The sequence below is a fragment of the Schistocerca piceifrons genome, chromosome X (assembly GCF_021461385.2).
Source record: "Schistocerca piceifrons isolate TAMUIC-IGC-003096 chromosome X, iqSchPice1.1, whole genome shotgun sequence".
In the NCBI taxonomy this organism is placed as follows: Eukaryota; Metazoa; Arthropoda; class Insecta; order Orthoptera; family Acrididae; genus Schistocerca; species Schistocerca piceifrons.
Window position 1 is genome coordinate 244,627,808 of NC_060149.1, and position 12,949 is coordinate 244,640,756.

Below are 12,949 nucleotides of genomic sequence, written 5' to 3' on the forward strand. Positions count from 1 at the left end.
AAATATCCATTCCCCATCAGGGGCGGGCTGGCAGCTGCATAAGTGCTGCTCTTCAACCAAGAGACATAAATAGACAGGAAGACATTTAAAATAATATAAAGAAGAAAACACGGCGGAATATAGAAACAAAAAAAGCCAGAACAGAAGAAAAGAAAGCATACAAAGCGGTGACTGTAAAATCTAAAAAAGTATTTTACACAAAAAACACACTGGGTTAAAAGGCACCAGGCAAAGTACAGCTGGAGCATAAAAAGTCGCAGAACGATTAAAACAGCCACGTGACGGACGGCGTAGCATGGAACAATTATGGACGATAAACAGGTCGAGCACACAATTAAAACCACATCACTAGATTTCACTGTATAGCGGCACCGAAACACTACACTAACGCAGCACACTGAGAGTGAATAAAAACCTGAGAGGAACTGCCAGGGGGGGGGGGGGACAAGAGAAAAGGAGGCGAGGAGTAGGGGAGAGATGTGGGGGGGGGGTGGCGCTGAAGGAGGGCTGGGGAAGGAACAGGCAGGAAAGGAAAACAGTCAAGCTGCAGGGACTCAGGGAGAAGAAGGGAAGCCTCGCTGGGACGAGGAGGGGGGAGGAAAAGGGGGGGCTGTGGAGGGGTAGTAACAAGGCCAGGTCACAGTTGGAAAGAAGGGTAGAGGTCATGGCGTAGTTCAACATCTGGGAGGGGGAGGTGCTGGAAATTGCCCTGATGAAGTAGATGGAGGGTGGATACAGCGATAGAGGTGTGGAAACTGGCGGGGGGGTGGAGAGGAAGGAGGAAACCAAGGGATGGTGGGGGGGAGGGGGAGGATCAAGCCTGTGGATAGTGTAAAAGATGCAGAAATGTAAGAGGAAAAGGAGGAGGTGGTGGAAGGGGATGAGGTCATACAGGAGTTATTTGGGTGAAGGAAGGTGGATCCGGTAGGCAAAGCGGAGCGCATGCCGTTCGAGGATAGCATTGTAGAAATACGACTTCATAAACATTGAGATGCGTGAAAAACAAGCTTTCGCTTGAAACGAAGCTCAGATTACCCGTACCATACTCATCCTGTGTTTAATAATGATAGCACGTGGCGATTTCCAAGAAACTTCAAACAGGGTTGTAATCGAAGCTTTTCTAAACTTCTTCTCGCTTACATGATTACATCAGATATTTAACACATTAACTCACTTGTAAGAAATCAGACGTTTGAAGCAGTTTTACACTAGTATGTTCGATTCTTTAACGAATATGCGTTTTACTGGAAATAACGGAAAAGCAAAACACAAGAGACGTGTTCTCAGTCGCTGAAGAACAATGTTTATCTTACCTGCGTGCAAACTGAGACTTTCCTTTGTCAAGTCTGCGAGTACTGTGTGGACATTTGTGATACCAGGGTGTGTCTACAGATCATGCCATTACGTTTAAGTTATTGTATTATTGATATTGAGGAAATATAGACGATAAAACATGTAACCACGACACAGGCTATTGCTAATCAGAAGCTTATCTTCTCACACACTGTTACAACAAAACAGTTAAAATTATTTACTGACGTCAGATTGCTTTCATAAGAATTTATCTAACTAAAACTGCACTCTTTATGATCAGAAGACTTTAAAATTAAGAAAGGGAATGATTTTGCGTAAAGTGTGATAAAAAATAAAGAAAAACTTAGAGCAAACCCTCGGAGACACCGAGTGTTAGGAATCACATACTACCTTACTATTATGACTTTAGGATAACTCATTAGTCGGGCAATCCAAAAAGCTGTACATACAGCAAGGCCACAAAATAAGTCATTAGCCACGCGACATTTCTCCCTGCATTCTGCACCGCGCAGGGGCGAAATCGGGTTCCACCTTCATTAAGGAAATGTCCGAGCCCGGAGCGATTTAGTGAAACTGGGTGAAATTAATTTTCGTCGCGAAGTGCAACGCCAGCTTAATTGTTTTTCCGCGTAAGATGGTTACATTCGCCGAGAAATTAATTACGTAATGCTGCAGAGTTATTCGGATAACACGGTTCACTCTGTACGTAATTAATGTTGTACTGTTAGTCTTCAAAGAACATTACGTGAAGCGACAGCGAACAGATTTAAACAATTCCTGCGATACGTAAATTTTACAGTAGCTGCAACAGTTTAACTTCATTGCATTTACCGTGTTCGGTGTTTCTTAGAGACCCTACAACTGTGCCATTTATGATTTTAGTAATAAAACACTGAAGCAGTTATGTATTTTTTCGTGCATAGTACGACGCATTTCGAGAATGTATCATCTTTATGTAGCGCGGAGAAATTTGGCGTTAATGGGCTATGACAGCAGACGACCGACGCGAGTGCCTTTGGTAATCGCATGACGGCGCTTCCTGGGCTTGCGACCATGTAGATTGGACCCTAGACGATTGCAAAACCGTGGCCCGATCAGATGAATCATGATTTCAGTTGGTAAGAGCTGATGGTAGGGTTTGAGTGTAGTTCAGACCCAACGAAGCTATGGACCTAAGTTGTCAACAGGGCACTATGCAAGCTAGTTGTGACTCCATTGTGGTATGAATTGTGTTTACATGGTAAGGACTGGGTCCTCTGATCCAAATGAACCGATTATTGACTGGACATGATCATGTTCGGCTACTTAGAGAGCATTTACAACCATTCATGGACTTCGGTAGGAAAATGTTTCTAGAAAGGATAAATGGCCGGCCGACGTGGCCGAGCGGTTCTAGGCGCTTCAGTCTGGAACCGTGCGACCGCTACGGTCGCAGGTTCGAATTCTGCCTCGGGCATGGATGTGTGTAATGTCCTTAGGTTAGTTAGGTTTAATTAGTTCTAAGTTCGAGGGGACTGATGACCTCAGAAGTTAAGCCCCATAGTTCTCAGAGCCATTTGAACCATTCATGGACTTCAGTTTCCCTAAGAGCGATAGAATTTTTATAGATGACAATACGACAAGTCACCGGTCCGCAACTGTTCGCAACTGGTTTGAAGAACATTCTGGACAGTTCGAATAATGATTTGGCCACCCAGATCGCCCGACATGAGTCTCTTCGAACATTTATGGGAAATAGCTGAGAGGTCAGATGTACAAAATCCTGCACTGACAACACTGTCTCAATAATGGGTGGCTCTAGAGACAGGATGGCTCAATATTTCTGCAAGGGACTTCCAACGACTTGTTGTGTGCATTCTACGTCAAGTTGCTGAGCTACGCCGAGCGAAACAAGGTCCGACATGATATTAGGAGGTATCCCATGACTTTTGTCACCTCAGTGTATATACCGCATACAGCGAAAGCGGAAAAACGCCATCCGCTAAGTCAAAACACGGACGGAAGTGTGTCTTGAATGATCGTGACTGGCTCTCACTGAAGAGGGTTGTCACGAAAAATAAGAGGACAACAGCTGCAAAAATCACTGCAGAACTGAATGTCACACTCGCATACCCTGTCACCAACAAAACAACACGAAAGGAACTATGTAAGCTGGTAACTGCAGGGCAGGATGGAATTACAAAACCAGACATCAGTGATGCAAATGCCCGCTTAGGAAAATGTCGAGCCAAAGCCATAAAACCTGGTCTGTGAACAATGGAAGGATGTCATTTGGTCGAATGAGTCTTGCTCCATACTGCTTCCATCTTCTGTCCTAGTTTACGTTCTAAGAGTGAAACATAGTGGGGATTCGGTGATGATTTGGTCAGCCATATTGTGGCCTTCCATGGACACCATCGTTGCTCTGCAAGGTCGAGTTAATGCGAAGGATTATGTGACTAGTTTGGCTGACCAGATCCATCTCATGCTACAATATTTGTTTAAGGTTATGCCGCGTTCCAAAGCGACAGGGCACCTGTTAAACACCTCGCATAGTCCAGGACTGATTTTGTTAGCATTAAGGTGAATTGTCGCATCTACCCTGGCCACCACACTCACCAGATCTCAATATCGTTGAGCCTTTGAGGTGTACTTTGGACCAACAGTGTGTGTGATGATACGCGTGTGAGCGGATTTCTGCACACAGAAGGAGGCACAGTACTCCAAAGAGATAGAAAAAATACTATGTCATAACATTAAAACGTAAAAAATGACAGGATTAACATTTTTTTCAATCATCTAACTGCAGTAAAACCACAAAAGGATGACTGCAGGGGAAGAGAGAGAGGGAAACAAGCGCGCAAACATCACATAAAACATCAAAATAAGGATTTGTACTTGACAATGAGAATAAATTCTCGAAACGCGTCCTGGTATGCATTAAAAATACGTAACTGGTGCAGTGTTTTATTATTTAGATCAAGAAGGAGTTTATTCAGACAGATTCTGTTCGTCTCTGATGAATACTGAACTACAAACACATAATAAGCCATTCGTGATTAACATATCTCTCGTTAGGCCAAGACGTTATCAAATTCACGAGCTGTAAGTAAAATGGGACTGATATTGACAATCAACCTTAGAGACGTACTTTAATCTACATCTATCCCTGTGCGCCGTGTTGTATGGCGGAGGGTATTTCGTGTACTAGATAACACCCCCCCCCCCCCCCCCGCGCCTTTACTGTTCCAGTCGCGAATGCTGGAAGGGGAGAACGGATTGTTTGTAAGCCTCCGTCTGAACTCTAAACTCTCTAGTTTTCATATGCATTGTTTCTTCTGGAGATATACTTAAGAGAAGGAATATATTGGCTATATCTACTGGCAACGCACGCTCTCGGAATTTGACAGTGTACCATATTATGGTGCACAATGCCTCTCTTATAGCCTCTGCCACTAGAATTGGACGAGCATTTCAATGGGGCTTTCGTGCTTATTAAACAAGCCTATGACGAAACTCGCTACTCGTCTTTGGATCATCTATACTACTTCTGTCTACAGGGTGTCCCAGGAGGAATGTTTAATATTCAGAGATATGACACTAACGATTATTAAAAGCAAAAGAATCTTACAAACATGGGCTTTCAACTCCATACCTAAAGTGCTACGAACACTTCTTCAGAAGAAGAGATGTTTCACAGTAGCGAAGACGAACAAGTCTCATAGCCCTAACGTATGCACTTTAGAGACCATGTTCAGCGGCCATTTTTTTCTTGGTGTGGTCCATACGTTACCTCTCAAAATAAGGAAAGGAAAGACCCTGCAATAGAAGAGATTTGTTTCACAGAATAGAAGGTGAAGAAGTGCTCATAGGTCTTCAAGTAAGTATTTTAGGGCCCATATTTATTAGACTTTTCGCTTCGAATGATCACACCTGCCATATCTTTGAATGTTGACCATTCCTCCCCGTACAACGTGCATACTGTCTGGTAATGGTCCCAGACTTCCGAACAGTAATCAAATATCGGTCGAACGAGAGTTTTATTAGCTATCACCTTCGTGAGTGGATTGCACTTTCTGAGAATTCTTCCTGTGGTGTCGTCCGAAGAACAAGTTGCCGTGTTAAAGTTGATACATCGCGACGGAACGACGGGGATTCAAAGAAGCTCGGTCGCTGCAAGAGGCAACGACGGATCGACGGATAAGAGATAGCGTAGACACACCCTCAAAAGTTCTATAGGCCACCGCTGCAGCCTTAGAGACCTACTTTAATCTACGTCGATCCCAGTACGCCGTGGTGTATGGCGGAGGGAGTGCCGCTCAGCCCACTCTGCAGTCATCTCCGAAGACGACAGCGACTTCTCATTACAACCAGCAGTGTGAAAGTTGTATGACACAGAACCAAGGAGCACAGTTCATTGTCAGTTCCAGTTTGAGAGAAGAGACTATTATTTTACACTGTATCAAGTGATAAGTTAAGTGTTCACTGACAGTTACAAATATTCATGACATTTCTGTGGACATGGATCGTTCAGAGTTCAGTATTCCATCTTGATCAATTTATAATAAATCGATTTAATATTTTGTATATATTGTAATGTCAACTCGGCCTCTTCCAGAAGTAGTCCAAGAACCCGCCATAGTGCCGACTAGTGCTTTTTGTCCAGCACAACACTTCCAATGAATCTCTGTCGCCGTATGCCTCTGTCATGATTAGTTTTATCTGTTCACTCTATTATAAATCGCTTCACAGAACTGCAATCCAAACCTCTTCTCAAAAGTTCCCAGTGTTAAATTTTCTAATTAGTACATTCTCTTCTACACTGAAGAGCCAAAGAAACGGGTACACCTGCCTAATATCGTGTAGGGCGGGCTACTGCGAGCACGCAGAAGCGCCGCACTGAATGTCTGAAGTAGTGCTGGAGGGAACTGACACCATGAATCCTGCAAGGTTGTCCATAAATACATAAGAGTTCGAGGGGGTGGAGATCTCTTCAGAACAGCACGTTGCAAGGCTCCCCTACTGCAGCACACAATGCTGCAAAGCGTGTACATATCAAACTTCCTGGCAGATTAAAACTGTGTGCCCGACCGAGACTCGAACTCGTGACCTTTGCCTTTCGCGGGCAAGTGCTCTACCATCTGAGCTACCGAAGCACGACACACGCCTGGTACTCACAGCTTTACTTCTGCCAGTATCTCGTCTCCTACCTTCCAAACTTTACAGAAGCTCTCCTGCGAACCTTGCAGAACTAGCACTCCTGAAAGAAAGGACACTGCGGAGACATGGCTTAGCCACAGCCTGGGGGATGTTTCCAGAATTCCGTGTACATATCCTTCTTTCGTGTTTACACTCCACAATGGCACCACCAACAGTCGAGCTTTAGAGGGGTTGCAATGTTCGTGATGTTTTTGGGACTAAAGTGACATCCAGTGACTAGTAAAGAGTCGAAGTCACTGAGCTGTCCTAACCGACCCATTCTGCTGTCACTGCTTCTCTACTGACAACTTAATACTCTACATCTACATCTACATGGATACTCTGCAAATCACATTTAAGTGCCTGGCAGAGGGCTCATCGAACCACCTTCACAAGTCTCTATTATTTGAAGCTCGTATAGCGGTAGGAAAGAACGAACACCTATATCTTTATGTAAGAACTCTGATTTCCCTTATTTTATCGTGGTGATCGTTCCTCCCTATGTAGGTCAGTGTCAACAAAATATTTTCGCATTCGGAGGAGAAAGTTGGTGATTGGTATTTCGTGAGAAGATTCTGTCGCAACGAGAAACGCGTTTCTTTTAATGACATCCAGCCCAAATCCTGTATCATTTCTGCGACACTCTCTCCTATATTTCGTGATACTACAAAACGTGCTGATCTTCTTTGAGATTTTTCGATGTACTCCGTCAGTCCTATCTGGTAAGGATCCCACACCGCGAAGCAGTATTCTAAAAGAGGACGGACAAGCGTAGGGTAGGCAGTCTCTTTGGTAGATCTGTTACATTTTCCAAGTGTCCTGCCAATAAAACGCAGTCTTTGGTTAGCCATCCTCACAACATTTTCTGTGTGTTCCTTCCAATTTAAGTTGTTCGTAACTGTAATTCCTAGGTATTTAGCTGAATTTACTGTTTTTAGATTGAACTGGTTTATCGTGTAACCGAAATTTAACGAATTCCTTTTAGCACTCATGTGGATGACCTCACACGTTTCGTTACTTAGGGTCAAAAGCCAAATTTCGCACTATTCAGATATCTTTTCTAAATAGTTTTGCAATTTGTTTTGATCTTCTGATGACTTTATTAGTCGATAAACGACAGCGTCATCTGCAAACAACCTAAGATGGCTGCTCAGATTGTCTCCCAGATCGTTTATATAGATAAGGAACAGCAAAAGGGTTGTAACACAACTTTGTGGAACGCTAGAAATCACTTCTGTTTTACGCGATGACTTTCTGTCAATTACTACGAACTGTGACCTCTCTGACAGGAAATCACAAATCCAGTCACATAACTGAGACGATATTCCATAAGGACGCAATTTCACTACAAGCCGCTTGTGTGATACAGTGTCACCTCTTGTTATCTTGGTGGGTCTGCCTCTCGCGTCATGTAGTGGTCAATTTCGCGTTACATGGGAGTATTCGGACACTTTTGATCAAGTAGTGTACATTGCTCATGCGACTGCACAGTGGAATGTGGAGGTTATTTCGTACCAACGCTCTATTTTAGTCCTAATCCATTATCGTATGAAGCGAGGAAAAAACAGCTGTCCTTTTCTCCGGCTCTGTACGCGAGATGGTTACAGTGGAACTGTCGCATAGTTTTTCTCAAGTACCCTCTCTTAATTTGCACACAGGGTTTCGAGTGAGTAACGTTTCCATTCTTCCATGTATTCCCATTCCAGCTCCCTGAGGATTTATTTTACAGCGTCACATGGATTATATCAATCTGTTTATTCGATATTTATCCATATTTAACGAGAGATTCCATTCTTTCCATCAACTGGAAATAATGTCGAAGTCGATATGCGTTTCCTTAAGATCATCCAGCGACTTTAATGTAACAACAGCATCGGAGGTGAACAATCAGAATTTGTTGCTGACTATATCTGATACATAACTTATTTATATTGAATACAGTAGCCGTACTATTACGCTTCCGATGATAAATTTATTTGTATTGGTCATACGCCATCCAAAATGAGGTGCTGTCTTGCACTATTAAAAATTCTTCGAGACAACCACACGTTTGGAGAGATACTTCGTATGATCGTATCTTAGTTTCCAATCGAAAATGTGGGTTACTGCCGAATGTATTTCGGCCGTTCTAGGAAAAGAGAATCGTCGTCTTCGTCTGCATCTACTATTTGCAAGATATCATGTATGAATTAAGTCAGCTGTGTTACCTGACTCAGTGCAATTTTTAAGTAAGTCTCTCGCCGCAGGTGCGTCGAAATGTTGAAGCTTGTAACATTCATTTCCTGCAACACATCGACACTGGCCTTTAATTATCAGCCTGCGTTTCTTGTGTCCTTTTTCTCAAACGGGAGCAACACACACCCTTCACATAGTAGGATACGCTGTGTGAGTGATTGTGAATAAATATGAGCTAGAAAGAAGACAGCATATTTAATGTAAAATCCAAGAGGAATTCCATCAGGTATTGGAACCTTATTCGTTTTGAGTTGTCTCAGTTATTTTCCGATATCGGGCGTGCATACCTCCATATTTCTTACTTGCCACTGTATTTGTCGGCCAAACATTGGAATGATAATATTATTATGCACGAATACATTTTCAGATATGAAAGGAAATGCAATATTTCTGGATAGTCTGACAGTGAAATTTATTTTAGGGATTACGCATAGTCAATCTACGGATGCAAGACTTGCCATTAACTTTTCTCGTCCAGATTTCCTACAATCCCGTTTGTAGCAATAGTGTGGTAGTATTTACTTTCACAATAATTTCAGAATATTAGCATTAAATCATGCTGGATCTTTGCTGCCTTTTGTTACTTAGGTTGGCACACATTTATTTAGGAGAGGAGTTAGGACGTATTTGAACTTTGACTGCACCTATACTGTGTTTATCATTTCTGTTAAACGTAAGTATCGCAGCATATGCATATCGACATCACGTCACAGGCAAACCTGCTCTCTAGCAGATGTAATACTCTCTCTGCCCGGAAACAGCGCTGCGAACACGTGTCACGGCCGCGATAGTTTCTCACACTGCTGCTCTATACGCGTAAATCTCGCGACCGCACAGCAATAGACCAGTTGCTGCTATCCAGTGAAGCTGATCGCCACGTGCCCTAAGATTAACAATGTGCCGACCGTTATTTAGCACGGACTTTTCCGGATCAATTATTCGGATTTGTGTGTTTACGGTTCTCGGCAACTTTTGCTGCTTTAACGGTTTTCGCTTCGCAGCGGAATTCACATTGTGAACCCCATGTTACCCGTTTCAGTCACTGGGGTGCATCGACCATGTTAACAGACTAGTAATTCGGTATCAGAGTACCACACCAAAACAGTATTTCTCTCATCATAGTCCCTAATCGACTCTGGTGACACTCTCGAATAGATCGGCTTTGTTTTTGCTAAGGGGTCTAAAACACTTCTTTCGCATGTGAGGTGTCGGCAAAATGTAACTGTAATATAATGATTTTAATATTAATTCAGTTATTATTTGTTTTTCCGGTCTTAAGCTTACACAGACATAGAGCATTTTTCATCAGAGGAGTTCCCGATTTGTTTATTAGGTTGGTGCATTAAATTCGTAGCGTTTTTGTTTTGCATGTTGGTATTCCGGTTGCTTTGGGTTTATTTATCGATTGTCATTTTTATTTATGATTCACTGTTGCTATTTGAATTTACATTCTTTCATTTTGTAATTTGGAGGTAGTGAATGGAACTGTAGAAGCTAGAAAATTGAGTGCCAAGTGGAGAAATCGGGACACTTCCGACATATTAGTCTGTTAGAGGTCAGTAGAAGGCTGACAGCAGCGGAGCCAGCCAGAAACATTTGCACTGTATATGGGAATAATGTCATTGGACAGAGCACCTTAGCGCCGGCCGAAGTGGCCGTGCGGTTAAAGGCGCTGCAGTCTGGAACCGCAAGACCGCTACGGTCGCAGGTTCGAATCCTGCCTCGGGCATGGATGTTTGTGATGTCCTTAGGTTAGTTAGGTTTACCTAGTTCTAAGTTCTAGGGGACTAATGACCTCAGCAGTTGAGTCCCGTAGTGCTCAGAGCCATTTGAACCATTTTGAACAGAGCACCTTAAGAAAATAGTTTTCTGGTTTCAAAGAGGATCCTTTTGACATTAGTGACTCTCGACGTTCAGAAAGACTTCCGGGGTTTGATGAAGATCATTTAAAAGCATTAATCCACAAAGATCCACGTCAGTGGACTCGACAACTGGTACATTTGATGAACTGTCATCATACCAGCAGCGTGGGACATTTGCATGCAATGGGGAACCTTAAAAAAATTGGGTGTATGGGTACCGCATGCTCTAAGACAAAATCACAAAAATCGGCGAGTGGCTGTATGTGCATCCCTGCTTGCTCGCCATCAAGTGGCTCATGAACAACACCGATCATTCCTATCCTTTATCCTTACTGGTGACGATAAATGGTGTGTTTATGCTAACATAAGGAAACGAAAAGAGTGGTTGAACCCAAAGAAATCAGCAGTGCCCCGTACAAAGACTTGCGCCCATCCACAAAAGATAATGTTATGCACCTGGCGGAACAGTGATGGCGTGGTGTACTACGAATTGCTACCCCGAGGTGTAACCATCACTGCTGACATTTACTGTCAGCAAATGAGACGTCTTGCAGACGAAGTCCAAGAACAAAGATCGGGAGTTGGGTTGGGAGCCTATTCCACTCCCACCTCATTAACCTGATCTTGCGCCCTCATATTTCCATATTTTCCGCTCTCTGTCGAAGAACCTTCAAGGAACTTCCTTTCCGGATGAAAATGCACTCCGAATATGGCTCGAAGAGTTCTTCGTCTCAAAACCACGTGATTTCTACAGTCGCAGAATCGTAAAGTTATCTCAGCGTGGCGGACTGTTGTAAATACTGAAGGAGAATGTACTATTGATGACTAAAGTCAGTGTTATGTGTATCTTTTATGTTTATTACACTTATGGAAAAATGCTACGAACATATGGACCAACCTAATACAAATTATCTTCAATGGCATTGCCAGACTCTTGTAAATAGTGAAAGACAATGTATTATTGATGACTACCTCTTGTGTTATTAAACTAATCGAAAAACATATGCACCAACCTAATACAAATGACCTTCAATGGTCATTCTGGAAATAAGGTGTAAATAGTACACAGCCTGACAAAATAAGTGAGGAGGAAAAGAATTGAAACTTCAAAGTTTGAAACGGTGTACGATATTTTTGCAGTGATAACAAAATCGAGTCAAATTTATAGAGAACTCGGCAGTATAAGCCCAATTACCAGTATGACGATGCACCCCTCTGGCATGGATGGATGTACTGATTCAGTGGGGAAGGATATCATAAAGCCGTTGCACCCTCTCTTGAGGCAAGGTGGCCCAAAACTGTTTTAACCTGTCGTTGATATCCTGTATACCGGCGATGGGACAACGTGAAAGTCAGAGCTGATTACACACATATTCTATCGGGAACATTCACTACTGGCCATTAAAATTGCTACACCATGACGATGACTTGCTACAGACGCGAAATTTAACCGACAGGAAGAAGATGCTGTGATATGCAAATGACTAGCTTTTCAGAGCATTCACACAAGGTTGGCGCCGGTGGAGACACCTACAACGTGCTGACAGGAGGAAAGTTTCCAACCGATTTCTCATACACAGTTGACCGGCGTTGCCTGGTGAAACGTTGTTGTGATGCCTCGTGTAAGAAGGAGAAATGCGTACCATCACGTTTCCGACTTCGATAAAGGTGGAATTGTAGCATATCGCGATTGCGGTTTATCGTATCGCGACATTGCTGCTCGCGTTGGTCGAGATCCAATGACTGTTGGGAGAATATGTAATCGGTGGGTTCAGGAGGGTAATATGGAACGCCGTGCTGGATCCCAACGGCCTCGTATCACTAGCAGTCGAGATGACAGGCATCTTATTCGCATGGCTGTAACGGATTGTGCAGCCACGTCTCGATCCCAGGGTCAACAGATGGGGACGTTTGCAAGACAACAGCCATCTGCAGGAACAGTTCGAGGACGTTTGCAGCAGAATGGACTAGCAGCTTGGAGACCGTGGCTGCGGTTACCCATGACTCTGCATCACAGACAGGATCGCCTGCGATGGTGTACTCAACGACGAACCTGGGTGCACGAATGGCAAAATGTCATTTTTTCGGATGAATCCAGGTTCTGTTTACAGCATGATGATGGTCGCATCCGTGTTTGACGACATCGTGGTGAACGAACATTAGAAGCGTGTATTCGTCATCGCCATACTGGCGTATCACCCGGCGTGATGGTATGAGGTGCCATTGGATACATGTCTCGGTCACCTCTTGTTCGCATTGACGGCACTTTGAACAGTGGACGTTACGTTTCAGATGTGTTACGACCCGTGGCTCTACCCTTCATTCGATCCTTGCGAAACCCTACATTTCAGCAGGATAAT

The 12,949-nt window shown here is 43.4% G+C and overlaps 1 protein-coding gene across 1 annotated transcript in view; it reads right to left on the bottom strand.

The window, feature by feature from the left end:
• LOC124722288 (protein artichoke-like) overlaps positions 1 to 12,949 on the bottom strand; it is a 408,123-nt gene that overhangs the window by 192,317 nt on the left and 202,857 nt on the right. The window lies entirely within an intron of this gene.